We start from the raw sequence: 16,022 nt of genomic DNA, 5'->3' as shown, positions 1-16,022 counted from the left end.
CTGGGCACAAACTCATCAGCTTATCTCAGGATTTGCCAGTCCTAAATCCATGACTCCCCACTTCTCTTCCTAGAAATGACAATTAGATACCAGCACATTCCTTCAAGCATGAAATGACAGTTTTAGTATTCTAAAAATCAGAGATTTCTATGGAAAGTTTTATGTTTTTTAAAGTTAAATGTACTTTTACCTGTGAATGGACCAATGCTTTATCATATGGTAGTTTATTTGGTATTCCTTCTTGTTAAAGGCCGTCTTCTGCTTGATCTCCCCAGTACCAAAGCTTGGAAGTAATTGCCTTTTCTTCCCTCAGGGAGAGAAAGAGAGAGAGGGAGAGAGAGCCTTTGCATGGGTATACCTGCATATCTAGCAGCCTGTTTTATCTGGGATTATCATTCTCAGTTATTTCTCTTCTCTCCCCGTCTTTTGTCTCTGCCACTCAAACCAATTTCAGCCATCCACCCACTCTCATTTGGGATAATAGCCTCTCTTTTTGCCACCGACTTGTCATGTTTGATTCGGCTGCACAAGGGTTTTAAATTAGCCAAAACGTTTGCACGCTGGGTTCACTCTGCCTCCACTATGTGTCGCAGAGCCGCCACACCACTTGATGCTGATATTGATGAGCGTGCGGGAAAAAATAAGAGATGGTTGGTGGCTGTTGTAAGACTCATTCGTGCCAAGTCCCTTGTATACAACAGAGAGGGAAGAGGAGAGAGATCGCCTGTTTTCCTGCTGCCTAGCTGGTTATCCCATTGTGCTTGTGCCAGGCTCCTGCTGGGAGATTACAGTCTTGCGAGGCCTATGACTGTAGAAATAAAAACAGTAAAAAAATAAAACGAAATAATAAGAGATGCGCACTTAAATTCAGCGACTTGCTGCTGATGGGTTTTAACTCACAGGTGAGAGAGGAACCTAATTTCCTTATTTCATTTCATCCTCTCTGTCCTCAAGTTGTTGGAGACTAACAGAACGGATTCTTGCCATGAGAAGCCTAAGGGTATAACCGCAATGAAGGAAACTAGAGGACAAAAAAGTCTGGGGCTTCTAAAATGGTTTGCTATTAGTAGGTCTGAGGTGGGGCATCATGTTTTGTAAAACTTACCGATTGCCTTCATTGTTTTTGTTAGGTTTGAAAATCAGTCTAATGATAAAAATTTATCTTTTGTTTACCATTCCAGAGTTTTTTTTTTTTTTTAAAGATTTTATTTATTTATTTGAGAGAGAGAGAATGAGAGACAGAGAGCACGACAGGGAGGAGGGTCAGAGGGAGAAGCAGACTCCCTGCCGAGCAGGGAGCCCGATGCGGGACTCGATCCCGGGACTCCAGGATCATGACCTGAGCCGAAGGCAGTCGCTTAACCAACTGAGCCACCCAGGCGCCCTACCATTCCAGAGTTTTGTTAAGATCTCATCATTGGCTTCTTTGCTCACCCTGCATAAGCAGGACCTAGAATGCCCAAAATATTGCATTTGTTTGGGAGGCAAATACATAATTTAGCATATGTGTGTGTGTGTGTATATATATATATATATATATATATATATATATATATATATATGTTAACTCTGTTGTTTGAGGCAATTTGACTCTGTTGAGCTAAGTCCACATGATTCTAGAGCAATGGGATTTAAAAAAATAGAAACTTCAATAAATCAAGCAGTTATTTCATTTGCAAAACATCAAAAAATTGCTCTAGCTAAGTTTCATTGTTAAATGTTTTAATATAAATATTACATAGTATTTATATTTATATAAATATAAATATTACAGCTATTTTTTTTTTTTTGAGCTTTGTTTTTCTAGTTCACATGACTCCTGTTACTGATTACCTTGTAATTCTTTTAAAGGACTGGACATTGTCATGCACATCATCTTGCCACTCTTTTCCATTGTCAAGTTCAATAGAGCTTTTGTCATCTTCTCTCCTCTCCCACCTCTGGTGAAGCACGCCTCCCTGACAAAGCTAATTCCAATCCTGCCTAGGTTCCCTGAGATTTAACTTTATGGGTTGGTCCCACACATGCTGACTTCCTCTGGTTCCAATGACCTCTTGTCTACTGTAGGAAAAAAGAAACAAACAAACAAACAAAACTTCCCACATCCTGATAACTGCTCAAAGAACTGCCCTGCTTTTCTCACTTCCTTCACCATCAATTTTCTCATAAAAAATGTTTCATGGACCTGGTCTCCACCAAATTGTCCCACCCTACTTGTGATCTGGTGTTGCCTCACCACTGTCCTTCAGTTCCTGCCTCTGTGGTCTCCAGTGACCTTCCAGTCATGGGATCCATTGATCTTTTTTGAGTTCCCGTATTCTTGAGTTCCCACTGTGTTTAATGGCACTTTCTTGTATCTAACACTTCCTTGTTCCTCAGCTTACATGATCCTGTACTTGCCTGAATTTCTCCCTATTTCTCGGATGAGATTTTGTTTCCATTGCTACCCAGTATCTGGTTTATCATTGTTCCACGAGTAGGACTTCAAAGCTTACACCTGTTTGTGTAACACCCATTTGTACGTTCCAGTCTCAGGCTGTCTTCTCATTGCCAGTAACCCTTCAAATGCTGGTCATACCCACTTGGGTGTGCTGCCTGAAGATCCACTTGCCCATTTTTCAAGCAGTTTTTCTTCTCTTCTTTTCCAAGTTATCACTTCCTGACCATCTGATTTTGTTAATGGCTCACCCTTTATGCCAACATCCACAGTGGAAAAAACCTCCCACGTCATCTCGACTCTTTCTCATCTTGTTTTACAAGCTTACAAATTGCATTAACTGTACAATATTTTATTCCTTCCTCATTGCAGTGCTGTTAGTTAGGACACTGCTGTTCAGTTTGTTCGTTCCAAAATGAGGAACTGGAGACCCTTGGTCTCATCTCAGCTTTGACATTCAGGGCCCCATTCCTCCTACTGCATGGAGAATAACATGACATTCGGGGCTCTCCCCCAGCCAGCCTCAACATATGCGTTACTCATGCTATGATGTTGACATCTGCTTGTTCTGTAGAGCTTTGAATGGGTAGCACAGTGCTGGCAGGTTTTCCCCAGCAAAATCTCTGAAGAACACTTTTTAGATGAGCAATGATCTACAGTAGCCTGAGGGCAACTATACTGAGAGAAATTGGTAATTGGATTAACCACCTTGATTTAGACAGATGATATTTCTCTCCCCTAAATTTAGCCTTCAGCAGTATCTACTGACTATTCCTTTAAAGAGGGGTAAAAAAAGAACCACAATGAGGGTACTAATTGGCCAATTGTTATGTAGAATTTTTCACAGAAGTGATGAGTCCAGATTTTGAAGAGTGGCCAAGCTACCTAGAAGCGGTAAAGTATCAACATACCATAAAGCCCGCAGATCTACAGATACCTCATAATTATTATTAAAACAAAACAGCCTAGGAAATTGTTGCTATGACTGGTGCTGATGCCCACAGCCTTGGAACTGGATTTCAAAGGCTCTGGATCTTATCGTTGAACTTTTGTGACCAAATGGGTTTCCTCACCTGATGTATTATCTCTAAATTACACATTTTCAAAATACTGTGTGATGGAATAATATTTTTATAATAATATCTGAAGTGTACCTTTCTTGTTCTTTTGATAAAATATCCAGTTTTCCCTGCAAAAGGTCATTGCACAGGCAATTTTTTGAGCCCTTACTATCTGCAAGGCATCCCATGAGATGAGTGAGCATCGGGCTGATCAGCCTCTGGAGCTTCAGAGCAAAGTGGTAAAGAATTGTGAACGCAGGATGCCTATCGTAATGTGAGTTTAGTGCAGTCGTTGCCTTTCAGTTGTTCAGTTGTTCTATTCAGTTGTTCTCTTACTCCCCTAAATCGCAGTGGACAACCTGTAAGAGAAAAATGAAATCAAATTAAAAAGTGAAGCTGATGGTGGACGACTTTTAAAAAAGGAGATAATGGGGACACCTGTGGCTCAGTCGGTTAAGCGTCTGCCTTGAGCTCAGGTCATGATCCCAGGGTCCTGGGTTTGAACCCTGCATTCAGCTCCTTGCTCAGTGGGGCACCTGCTTCTCCCTCTGCCTGCCGCTCCCCCTGCTTGTGCTGTCTTACTCTCTTTCTCTCAAATAAATAAAATCTTAAAAAAAAAAAAAAAGAATAAAATGAGATAGGCTTGTCTTCCGCCAGACTCTGGGCCTTGGGGCTTGCTGTCAGATTACCCAGTTTACTCATTAGCGAATATGATCCTTCTACCAAAGTAGCTTGCTGCTTTTATTCCCAGAGTTGTTAGATATAAGATGCTTCCCAGGCCCTGACTGTTTACTGAAAGGGTTATATGTATGATCCTGAAGTGGGATGACATTTCCATAAGTAACTTCTTTCTCTCTCGTGATTTAGGAGAATAATGCTTGTATTCTCCACCTACAGGGGTAACCTGGCCAAAACTCATAGTTAAAAGGAACTTTCCATTCAGCTTGGGAGCTTCCGTCCATGTTAAGCAAGAAGGAATTCCCCAAAATGCATATCATACTTGTCCTTTCATCCATATAGTGTTTTGCTTTTGCCAAAGTAAATGCCGCTCCTAAGAGATGGTGGTGGCTTTAAACATGGGACGGGCGTGGATAGGAAAAATATTTAATCCAAAAAATACTAAATGCAAAATGATATCAACTGAGCCATTTTGTAGTGCTTGCTTGCAGAGACAAGTGCACCCTCTACTTTTGCATTAGTGTATTGCCAGTTATAAGGCGTGAGTGAGCCCAAAGGGACCTGTGGGCACCTTGGAGTCTCTGTGTAGCAAAATAAAACATGAAAATTCATTTGCAGACACTGGCAGCTCCCAGCTATCCACCCAGGTGAAAAAAGCAACTTGGGAAAAGGAACAATGGATAATAGTCTTCTAGCTTAAAAAAAAAAATATATATATATATATGTTTGTGTGTGTATATTTATACATATATATGCATGCCACGTAAGTGGCCAGCAAATGACAAATGACAAATATCTTTCTTAGCATTTGGGGGCTTATTTCTACCCCATCTCTGACCAACCCTTACATTTAAAGACCTAAGAAGGCCTTATTAATAATAATGAGTCCTGGTCTCCTTCAGCCCATTGCCTGGAAAATTATTTGTAGATGATTAAGAATTAACTATGTCCAAATGAATATCCTGTTGTGTTGGGTGAGAATGACCTAACATCATTATCTAAAAGTTTATCTTAGGTAATTTCAAATGTATTTGTTATTTCTATTAATATTTAGTAATAAAGTTTAAGGATTTATTCTCTCTTTGTCTCTGTCTCTCTGTCTCTCTCTTGAATGAGAGACAGAAAAACCCTTGTTTTCCCCAGAGCTCTGTCTCCTCAGGCTTCATTTGGTAAAAGCAAGTTTAGATTAGATAATTTTAGTTCTTTGTGTGGAGCTATTTTTAAATGTAATTTTTGCTAATAATGCAATTAGTTGTGTCTTTTGCATAATTTGCAATACGGTGTTGAAGTTTAAAAAGCTTCATTTTATTTTAATTAACAACTGATCGGTAATAATAACCAAGCAGCTGCTAGTTACCAGCCTTAACTCTTAAAAAAAGAGAAAAAAGGCAGCAGACACATACCTCTTCCTCCTCCTTCCCCTCCTCCCTTTGAAATATTTAATAAGAATGCCATGTATAAAATTACCCTGTTGGAGAGAACAGGAGCTGCATCCCAATATAGACGGCAGTGGAAAATCACTCCAAACTGCATGACGCCCTCCCCGCCGGCCCCACTCTTTTCTAATTGTCTGTCCCATAGTTCAGTTGTGGGGGTGGGAGCATGCAGGGGTATTGTGACATTTCAGTTTACTGTTCCCAACAATTCCTTTGCACATTCCATTAGCACATTATTTATAGCTTCATAAAAGGGTCCTTTTCTCCCCCTTCTAACAATATCCTTGTATCTCTGATGATAATGCTATCTGAGGATTGAACTGTTATTTTTAAAAAATCTATTCCCTAAGTTGACTCCTCATTGGCTCACTCCATTCAGCATCCCTCCTGTCACACTTAAAAGTCTGCCCACAAATCCTCTCTGGAGACGTGGCTCAAATGGAACAGTTGAAAAAAAAAAAAAAGTCTGAGAGACGCTTGGAGCCGATATCCTACATCTTACAACCCGCAGTTCTGACACTGCCGAGAGCCCTGAACTCCAGATGCTTGTATAAACAAGACTTCTGGAAGTCATTACCTCATAACTCCTCATAAGCTTACACCTGACAAGCCTCTCCAACAGAGAGGGCTGTGTTTTCCCTAATACATTCCTTTTTGAACCCACTTGTTAGTCTAGCGTTGTGCACACTAACTACAAAAAGGACCCTGTGTCTGGGGCATAAATTACTCTTCTGTGCCACTGTCTTCCAGCACCCCCCAGTTATGGATTACTTCGTTCTCGACTTGACAGGAACATAATTAGAACTGTTGATGAAATCTACCAAATTGTTCCTCCGTGGCCTCAGTGGTCAGGAAATTTGGCTGAGTCGTATTTGTCACTGATGTGGAGGCTCTAAACACTTCATATTAACTATGTTATTAATGTGCTCATGAATTGGTAACACTTGAAGTGAGCCCAGCCCTAATGGCACCTTGCAATGAATACATTGTTGAGCCGCATTAAAAGTTTCAGCAGGGAAGAAAATGCTAATAAAATTCCCGAGTAGATGTGTGTGTGTTTTCTGTCGGCGCATTGATGCTTTCATTTCAAAACATGGCCTTTTTGCAGGCCTTTAGTGAGACCACAGTTTTTGTATTACTGAGTTTGCTGCTATTTTAGTTACTGCTTAGTCCCGTAAATCCTCTAAAAGGTGAGAAGACGGTGAAGTAGGGTGGTTAACAGTGAGGTTTTTTGGAGTGAGGCAGGTCTGTGTTCAAATTGTGACTTCCTCACTTATTAGCCATGAGCTTAAACATGCCGCTTAACCTTGTTCTGCCTCATTTTCCTCATCAATAAAATGGGAATAGCGTAGTTGTAGGGAATTAAGTGAAAACATTTCTCAAAGAATTTAGCACAGTGTTCGGTTAGTGCTCAGTGAACGGCCCTCTTATGATGGTGACCGTGACGAGGATGATGATGATGATGATGAACATCATCCAGCAGCCAGCTGGTTGAACACAACCAGCCCAATCACTCCTATCCTTGGAGATTTCTTCTTGTTTATGCATATTTCTCCTTGCATATGCATATGTATATGCTCCAGTGTGGCAGGAACTCTGGTGTTCTTTAAGTAATGGTTATAGTGTTAGTGAAAGGGTACATTTCACAGGTTAATATCAAACGGGCTGTTGATTAGACAATGAAACCGTGGTCATTCTATCAATGGGATTCATATTTATTGAGACAGCTTCATCTTCTGTTAAGTGTCATTTAGGCATATACCTATTTCCCATTGTTTTTCCTCTCTTTAACAAGGTCTTGAGCCCCTTTGCTGTGTGCATATTCCGTATTAAATAGGATGATCCTTAATGCTGCATTTATATCCCTAACCATGGGATACCAGGGAGTTGACAAATGTTCACTAAGCTGCGTACCACAATCAGCTGTTATAAAAACAATGTAGAGTAAGACGATGGGTTAATAAAAGAGTAAGGATAAATGGTGTACCACTGGAGAGAGAACAGCATTCTTTACATACCGATTCCAGCATCACTGAAAATGCAGTAGCGAAGTTACTGGTCACTGAAATACAGCCTTTGATTTCACCTGTTAATTAGACATTAAAAAGATGTAAAATAACTTCCTTATGGCCAGTTTTTCATTTGGGGGTTAATGCACTGTGCCTAGGTTTTTCTACTTGTAGAGAATACAAATGCCAATACATATAGAGACAACAAGAGGTCTCTAAAATGTTAAAGAAAAGAGCTGGTTGGGGCGCCTGGGTGGCTCAGATGGTTAAGCATCTACCTTCGGCTCAGGTCATGATCCCAGAGTCCTGGGATCGGGCCCCACATTGGGCTCCTGGCTTAGCGAGGAGCCTGCTTCTACCTCTCCCTCTGCCTCTCTCCCTGCTCATGCTTTCTCTCTGTATCTCTGTGTCTCAAATGAATAAATAAAATCTTTTAAAAAAAAAAAAAGAGCTTGTTGTGCCTCCTCCACCCCCAAGAATAGATTATTTTATTGAGAAGGCACATGCATTCCTTTGTCTTAAACATTTGTTAAGCTTCTACTGTTGCTAAATACTTTGAATAGTAATACTCTGATGTAGGTACTATAAGCATCCCCACCTGGCAGATGTGAAAATATAGGTTAGATGAGGCACCTGGGTGGCTCAGATGGTTGGGCATCTGCCTTCTGCTCAGGTCATGATCCTGGGGTCTTGGGATCCAGCCCCATGTCTGGCTCCCTGCTCAGCAGGGAGTCTGCTTCTCTCTCTGCTCCTCCCCCTGCTCACTCTCTCTCTCTTTCTCTCTCAAACAAATAAAGTCTTTAAAAAAATGAAAACATAGGTTAAGTAACGTGGCCTCCATTTGCCGCTGCATACCTTTCTTTGGGGAAGGAGGCACTTTGCAGAAAAACCCAACCAACCAAACAGAAAGCAGGTAAAAACATCCTTACGTTAAGGTATTTTCAGAGTTTTAAGCTCACATCAACCAAACAAAAACAAATTGCCTTCTATCCTTTGCAGAATATGGATAAAAATTTGGCTTTTCATGTATCATAAGAATCTGTTTCCTGCATAGCTAAGAGGGCTATAAAGGTCCCAGGCTCTGGCCAAACTCTCCTCCCTCTGGGAAAAAGCTCCCAAATTCAAAATCTGGTTCTTTCTTGGACATGAGAGATGTTCCATCATTGTTAATTTCAACCAACAAAGACTAAAGGTTTAAGCAGAATAATGAGCAATGAAACAGTGGAAGATGATTTGTGTAAGCACAATACTAAGAGCTAGAGGATGCAAACGTTCATACTTTTTCTTGATCATGCCCCCATTTTTCAGCCTGTGAAACACTGTCCCTCTTTCAGGGCCCTTCTTCAATGCTATGCTATATATGAAGTCTTTGTGGCTTCCAGTTCTATTTGGAATTAACCTTCCCTTTCCCCAATTTCCTTTAGCATTTAACTTGTATTTATGGTTATTTATATGAATCTATTAGGCCCTACTTGATTGTGAGCGACCAAGTCTCATTTACTTTTCACATTCTCCATACATTCAACCTGACACTACAGACAGAGCTGTGTACCCTTCTATTCATTTGACCAGTTGGTGAAACAGAGTAACACGCAAAAAGTCAATTTAAGGAAGGCTAAGTGTCAAATGGCTTATATGAAATAAGTTCTATATTAAACAAGAGGGAAGAAAAACTATGGAGGGATAGAGAATTTTAAGAAACTTCACCTCACTGCAAGGAAATTGTATTATTATTCATGGGGAGGTTAAATTACTCTAAGTCTTGCAGTTAGTGAGGGACAGAGCTCGGATTTTATCATAGCATTCCCCACAGTTATTGTCAGATGATAGAAATCAAAATAAATATGATGTAACTACAGATCACATTTTAATAAGTTTAAAAAACCAGCACAGAATAAGGTGTGTCTTGTTACAATAAGAGAGAACATTTTAGAGACTTATTTTTAAATAAAATCATCAGACCAGTATATGACCGTGTTATTTTTAACATAACTTTTCCAGTAACAAGATAATGCATATCTACTGTAAAATATTTTAAGAATACAGACCAACCTAAAGAAGAAAATGAACATCACCGTAATTCCTTTATCCGCAGAATTTTACACTATTATCATTTAGTATAAATAATTCTTCCAAGGTTTCTTTATGATCATAACCTGTAAATCTGAGCTGTATTTTTCTTGCAGTTTTGAAGCAATCAATACTTCAGTGTCAAAGTCTGTGACAGGCGGTGAGGGTCAGTCTCCTTCTGATATAGCTGGGAATGAGAGAAGAACTTAAAGCGCTCTTATGAAAATTCTGCCCCAGTTGTAGGTACTGAAGGTTACTAACCAACGGCCACTTGGTCAGTTGATCATTGCAGAGCTTTCCAAGCCCTTCTAGAATGAAACTATGGAAACGTACAAAGGAATAATTTCAAGTTCCTTTCTGAATTAAGGACCAGACATAATCTAGGATCATTTTACTGAGGACTCTGGGGTCCAGAGCCACCTGGGTGGCTCAGTCTGTTAAGCATCTGCCTTTGGCTCTGGTCATGATCTCAGGGTCCTCAGCAGGGAGCCTGCTTCTCCCTCTCCCTCTGCCCTTCCCCCTGCTCATCCTCACTTGCTCTCTCTCAAATAAATAAAATCTTTAAAAAAGATTAAAAAAATAAAAATTAGAAATTTAAAAAAATTAAAAAAAAAAAAAAAGACTCTGGAATCCAACCTGAGATTGGAATTTATGTAGTATGGCCTAAAATTAAGAGTGAGACCTTTGGATTCAGAAACATGAGGTCCCTTAAACTCTCAGTTTCCTCATCTGTTAAATGGGATCAATAATATTCACCCTAAAAGCTTAATAGTATAAGGATGAAATTAAATCGAGAAATGCTTCTAAAGCAATTTTCACATGATAGCCAATAATATTCGAATAATGTAATAGCAGTATTATCACTAACCTCTGCTTATCACCTGTCGTGACTCCTGAGCCAAGTGGTAAGTGGCGCTCGATAGAACTGGCAAGCTCAGGTCACACAGCGGGGACTTCCCACTCAAGGTCAGTAGGTTCGCCAGCATGCGTTATTCCGCACCACGCATTTGATTCTGATACTACAGTTCACTGTATTATTTGTTTACAAATCCAGATAAATGTGTTGTACTAGGTTGTACTTTAGCCAATGTGCGTTGACTTACTGATTGCACACCGTCTGTGTGTCTCTGTGCATGTGTGTGTTTTTTCCTTCAACATTTGCTTAGATCATGGTGACTTGAACACTTTATCATTAACACTCAGCTTAAATTCAAAGTAACTCTATCTGCTCTCCCTTTACATCGCAACATATGAGAATATTTAGGTTAATATTGCTGTTCTCTAGTTTTGTTAGCAAGGGAAATATAAGAAACTCGAGTGGGAATTTATGCTCCCGGCTATATGCTACAGAATTGACATTGATTGACCCCTCAACTGAGACAATAGGTTGGCTCCCTTGGTTGGGAAGGACTTGCCACAGAAGAGCTAATGGGTTCTGTTAGAATCTGGGACTCAGTTGGTAGTGAGAGACTCATCTGCCTAAGACTATGTACCTTTCAGTACTAGTCTGAGGACACTGTACCATTATGTTTCCAGAGGGTCCTTGTTAGGATGCTGATGCCAAGGAGATATATTACTTTAAGTCTTCCTCTATCTAAAAGTCTTTCTAGAGTATATGCAACCTCACTGAGATCACACAGCTATTTGGGGGCAGAGACTGGATTGAACCCAGAGCTGCTAAGTTCTGCAGACTGTCCATCCTTCCAGCATCAATATGAACCAAACTGACTTGTCTCATTCTTTATTAGCTTCTTTGTGTTACATTCAGTATAACTTGGAATCCACCATCTCACATTTTCAGGCTGTCTTTTCCTTCTTTCAGTCTGTGAAGCATTGCTAACAAATTCAGAGGCCTCGTTTCCCTTATGATAACATTGCATTTGCAAAGCTCCTTACACTATCTTTGCTTGCATTATCCTATTGGACACTTACAGCAACTCAGTGTGGGTATTATTACCCACGTTTTTCTGTGTTCTTTTTACCAGGAGAACATCTAAACACTATTCACATATGTAAACAGTAGTGGTTTTGAGTGGTAAACAGCTCATTCCCACATACTGTTCTTCTGAGGCTCAGGGCAAGGATTTCTCTGTTCAAACCTTGCCTTAAAGGGCAGAAGAATGTACAAGAAGGACTTGTCTCTTGGCCCAGAGCTTTCAGAACTGATCTGTAGGGGTAACTTTGCCCACATTTTCTGCATACCTGGTCATGAAGTGTGGAAGAGGGCCCACCATGACTCTCATGATTTTCGTGGTGTGGGGCCCAAACCTGACGTTAAAGAGAGGCTTCTGTAAGAAGCAGCCAGATGGATCAAGTTATCAAGACTAGGCCTCCAGGCCACCGTGACAAATTCTCTAGGCTGTTGACCTCCTAATCCTAGTACAGTCTCTCTCTTCAAGCAGGACCGGATGCAAGCAGACATTGAATATATGCTTTTAAAACAGTATTCTTCTTTGAGTAGGGTGGGGCAGGTAGACAGCAAATTCAACATGGTGCTTGGTTTGTTACTTCCCATCTTCATTTCACAGATAAAATGTGCAGCAGCCATCAGCATAAGACACTAGTTTGGTAAATTGTTGTGTGTGTTCAGCACGCCTTATCTGGAGCATACGCGAACGGATGCTTGTGTTTGAAATGATGACTCACAGTTAATCATTATAAGAAATAGGCTTCCCACTTCATAAACTCTAGGAAAGACTGTTTTCTTTTCCTAACATTTAAATTACTCAGCCATTTAATGCATTAAAACCCAATTATAACTTAGTATGTTGGAGAATTTCAAAAGCTATTCCCTGCAGCATCTGTGCCTAAGACTACATTTTATCATTCAGTGGTTCAAACTCTCTCTAATACAGGCTTTTACCATAAAAAAAAAGAAGAAGAAGAAGAAGAAAAAGAAGCTTAAAACACAGAGAAGCACGTGACAAGACCTTGCCATTGCTCCCTAAAATGGCAGTTCTTGAGGAATGTGGGGCAAGGAATCTCGTTTCCCAGCTGGTTTGGACTTTGCTCCACAGTTAGGTGTGCATGTGGTTCTATCAGGAAAAGGATAAAGAAGAGGAATGTCTTGCAGCTGGGAGCCTGTAAAGGGTGTAAACAAAATGAACGTGGTCATTGTAATGGAGGGCAGTGGATAAGTAGCAAAAGTTGGGAATATTACTTTAATGCTTTGTACTTTTTTTGTGTGTGTGTGAAGCCTACAGCACCTGGGTATAACTAAGCAGTCTTTCCCCCTTGCTTAGCTTCCCAGATCAGACAAGACCCGGCATGTTCAGGGTGGTGTGGCCATAGAGAAAGATCTGGAATGTGTCACAAATCTGTGCATCATCCTTGTGCAGGCCCCATGCTAATCTTCTCTGTATCATTCCAATTTTAGTATATGGGCTGCCGAAGCAATCACAACTGCAATGCTTTTTGAACAATAGGTGATGAAATCACAGTCCACTAGCCAGAAGTTTTGCATTTTCCTGAGAAATCTCTTGCAGGCTAATGCCTTGAACCCTGTAAAGAAAGCTTGCATTCCCACGAGAAACCTGGTCGCTCTAACACTCCAGGTGAGAAGATAAGACAGTCGGTTGAATGAGAAAACCTGAAAGTTTGGGAAGAACTGAAATTCAACATATTTGTCAGCCTGGAAAGGAAAATGGAAATGAGATGAAGTGATTCAAATTTCTTAAAAAGAATGTGTTTTCTTTTGTGTTTTTCCTCCTGGCACTAGAGCAAAGCCATATTCAAGTAACTATAGTAAGATACGGAATTCCAGAGGGAGATACAAGAATGATTCTCCAACATCCCCGATGCAATCATGATATTAACATCTCCAAAAATCGCCAGAGAGACATACGATTAGTTTCTTTCTAAACATAAAAGAAACAACACAAAGAAACCATTGCTACTGTTTGGGAATAGTTTATATAACTTTATATGCAACAGTACTGTAGCCTTCTTTCTCTAGCTACCAATATAAATCAAATAATTGATTTCATTATTGTAAATACATTAAATAGTAGAATAATTGGCTAGTAGAATTGAAAGGGACCTTTGCATTCAATCCTGTTCCCACCTTTTACAGATCAGAGACATTGTTCTCAGGGAAGGATGGTGAGTTATGCACAGTCTTTCAGATAATGAGAGTGCTGGGACAGAGATCCAGGCACTGTGATGTTAATCTAAGTTTCCCATCACAAGATTTCCCTTTGAGTTTAAGGAGTGAAGAGTGAGAGGGAATCAAAAAGCTAGAAGGCTAAGATAGGAGCCAACACTCTCTTTCCCTTTTCTATGTGGGTAGACTCATCTTCAGTCTCAGCAACAATTAAAGAAAGCAAGCAAAACTACTAGATGGCAGCATTATATTTTAAAACTGGTCTCAAATCAGGATAGTGTCTTCTACGTGGAGCCTAAGTTAAGATAAATGTCTGGGTTGTGTGCCTTCTTTGTAGATCTGGAAGATTGTATTAAGGTTCCAAATGATACTGAGATTTGCTAAGTAGTCTTACTTGTCAATAGCTCCTCTTGTTGGATATTTAAAGTTCAAGAGCTTTGTTTGCTTTAGTTAAGTGCTCTGAAGTGTTTCAACAGCCATTGGCCCATTTATATAAACAAATGAAGGAACACAGTGATAATCCATGATACCCGGAAGCAGCCCAAGCCTAAGGAGTAGCATAAATCCTTGATGACTTAAAGATAAGCCTTCCACACACCTGTGTAATTCACTTTGTTAAACAACAAGTACATGTGTGCCAGTGGGTTTGATTGGCTGAAGAGGGAAGGACTGGGAAAAAACTATTTACTACTTTCAGTACAATCTCTCTTTCTTTCTTTCTTTTTAAGATATTTATTTACTTGAGAGAAGGAGAGAGAGAGAGCACGAGCAGAGGGAGGGCCAAAGGGAGAGGGAGAAGCAGACTCCCCGCTGAGCAGGGAACCCAATGTGGGACTCAATCCCAGGACCCTGGGATCATGACCTGAGCCGAAGGCAGACGCTTAACCGACTGAGCCACCTAGGTGTCCCACAATCTCTCTTTCTTTAAATTTATTAATGTGTGAGCATTTTGCCAAGAAGTACAGTTACAACCTTGATACCATTCTTTGTTTTCAAGTGATAAATTTTCTGTTGTTATTCATCATCTTTTTTTTACACTTGAGGTGATTTTAGTTGGGTTTGTTAAAAATTGGTTTCCTCCAAGTGTTATTTTATATAATTTGTCATCCATTTAGACTTTTAGAAGATATCATTATTTCATAAGGAAATTCCATTTTAGAAACGTGGAACAGGTTGAAATTCACTATCAAATAATGTCAACCTCAAACAACTCTAAAAAAATACATCTCCATCTTTATAGAGAAAGTAAAATGATCCCAGTCTGATATCCTGTGACTTACTATGCCAGAATTTCCAAAGATGGGTATGTTTGTGCCAAACACAGTTAGAACTCCTAACCTCCTCACCCTCAAAGGTAGGGAAAGCACAGTTCATGAAATCCTAAGGAGAGAACCTGTAGACAAGGAAAGGAATACTTCTAAGGGAAAAGGAAGACAAGCTTTCGTGAATGGAGCTGGCACTTGGCATCGAATTTTAAATTAGCAAAATCTTATCACTTTCTCTGCCCCCTCATCTGTGACACCTTGTCCTCTTGTCACCAGTTATAAATATCAGGTAATTTATTAACCCTAACAAGTCTGGGTGGCCAATTGCAAAACCATGTATTGTCTGGAAGAAGCTTGAGCCAAATGCTGGGTGTACTCGGCAGAGAATCTCAGAGCAACTGAAACACCTGCTGTAGACTGACACATCTTGGTTCACACAAGAACTTGAGAACGCTCCTGAATTCTTGAATGATTGCCTAGAGTCCAAAGGCTTACTGGAATAGGAAGTTGAACTGGGGAAAAAAAAAAAAAAAGATGGTCTTCAATCATCTTTAGAATTGAAGGCAGTTCGTTCTGACATAAGACAGAGAGGGAATAAGAAGACATTAGCTTTGTTTTTTTTTCTGCAGTTTACATCAGCTTTAACAAGTTCTTTCTCCTCTTTTCCTCTTGCATTCATCACTCCATCTTTTGAATATCTTGCCTCTCAAGATGTTTTAATGTCTTTCAAGAGGAATGAAAGAATAAGCTATAAAATGTCAGGAAGGAACTGGATTAAAATCGGGTGGATTCTCAGCTTATCTTGACTCTGGAATGTATCATGAGAGCTAGAGAGAAATGGTGACGTGTGACTACCAGGCAAATGGCAGAGAGGGGTTGGCAAAGGATTTTAAGAGCTGTAGTCTGGACTGTGAGAATTTCCTTAAGGCTTTTCTTCTCAATTAAAGTTTTACCAGGCTGTGCT

The 16,022-nt window shown here is 40.0% G+C and overlaps 1 protein-coding gene and 1 non-coding gene across 3 annotated transcripts in view; one reads left to right on the top strand and one right to left on the bottom strand.

Moving 5' to 3' along the window:
• The window catches only part of ESRRG (estrogen related receptor gamma), a 569,800-nt gene that overhangs the window by 237,064 nt on the left and 316,714 nt on the right, over positions 1-16,022 (top strand). The gene's annotated exons all lie outside the window — the stretch shown is intronic.
• Positions 12,985-13,089, bottom strand: LOC115942148 (U6 spliceosomal RNA). The gene has a single exon (XR_004076772.1). It is a non-coding gene; the product is annotated as a U6 spliceosomal RNA (small nuclear RNA).

Source organism: Leptonychotes weddellii, chromosome 6, assembly GCF_054177405.1.
Source record: "Leptonychotes weddellii isolate Sample4059 chromosome 6, ASM5417740v2, whole genome shotgun sequence".
Taxonomy (NCBI): domain Eukaryota; kingdom Metazoa; phylum Chordata; class Mammalia; order Carnivora; family Phocidae; genus Leptonychotes; species Leptonychotes weddellii.
The sequence above is the reverse complement of the archived record's forward strand: the minus strand, read 5'-3'. Positions and strand labels throughout refer to the sequence as shown.